The following is a 968-nucleotide window of genomic DNA, read 5'->3' on the forward strand; positions in this document are numbered from 1 at the left end:
TACATACCTGATCCCCCACTCTGCAGTTGCTGAGTGAAATGAAGCTCTTGTTGGAACTGACTCACAACTGCTCATACTACTGTTACTTGCTGTTTATGCTGCGAGTAAGGGTGCACCTTGCAGTGATGTCTGTCTGTTTTGTGGGAGAGGGAAGGATAAAACAGATCTTAGAATCATAGAATGTGTTGGGCTGGAAGGGATCTCTAAAGGTCATTTAGTCCAACCCTCCCTGCAGCGAGCAGGGACATCTCTAACTAGGTCAGGTTGCTCAGAGCCTGACCTTGAGCGCCTCCAGGGATGGAGCCTCCAGCACCTCTCTGGGCAACCTCTGCCAGTGTTTCACACCCTCACAGTAAGCAATTTCTTCCTTGTATCCAGTCTAAATCTACCCTCTTTTAAATCCTGATGCTATGTCTCCTGGAGAAGGAGAAGAGAAACTGAGTAAATCCATGGGTGGCTTTTGAGCTAAATGTTACAATTTATTGGAGTTGGCAGAGGCCTGGAATGATTCTTTTTTTCATTTGTCTTCTCCTGAGTGAAACTGTGTTATTTATTAAGTGTTGGGAGGGGGCAGGAATGAAGATGCAGATAGATTTGTAAATAGCTAAGCACAGATGGCCTTTAAGTCTAATTTATTTGCATTTCCTTCTAATAATTCATGAAGAATCAGAAGACAAAGCTAGCTGCTTTTGATATATCCTGATGACTTACTGCTAATGTTTACTTAGGGACTGAAAATTAGATCATGCAGTGTACCAGTGACATGACATGATGGGCTAAATTCATTCTGCTAGGATGATTTATTTTTTTATAGACTGCTGTATAAAATCAGGTCAGGAGTTATTTTTTTTGTTTGGGTTTTTTTTTGTAGACTATCTGTGAATTTGTATTTTTGTACATGGAAAGTGCTTATAAAATATTGCTCCTCACTCTTCTTTAAAATATAAGCTGGAATGTAGTAAAAGACT

This window comes from Apaloderma vittatum, unplaced genomic scaffold, assembly GCF_000703405.1.
Source record: "Apaloderma vittatum isolate BGI_N311 unplaced genomic scaffold, ASM70340v1 scaffold27994, whole genome shotgun sequence".
Lineage (NCBI taxonomy): Eukaryota > Metazoa > Chordata > Aves > Trogoniformes > Trogonidae > Apaloderma > Apaloderma vittatum.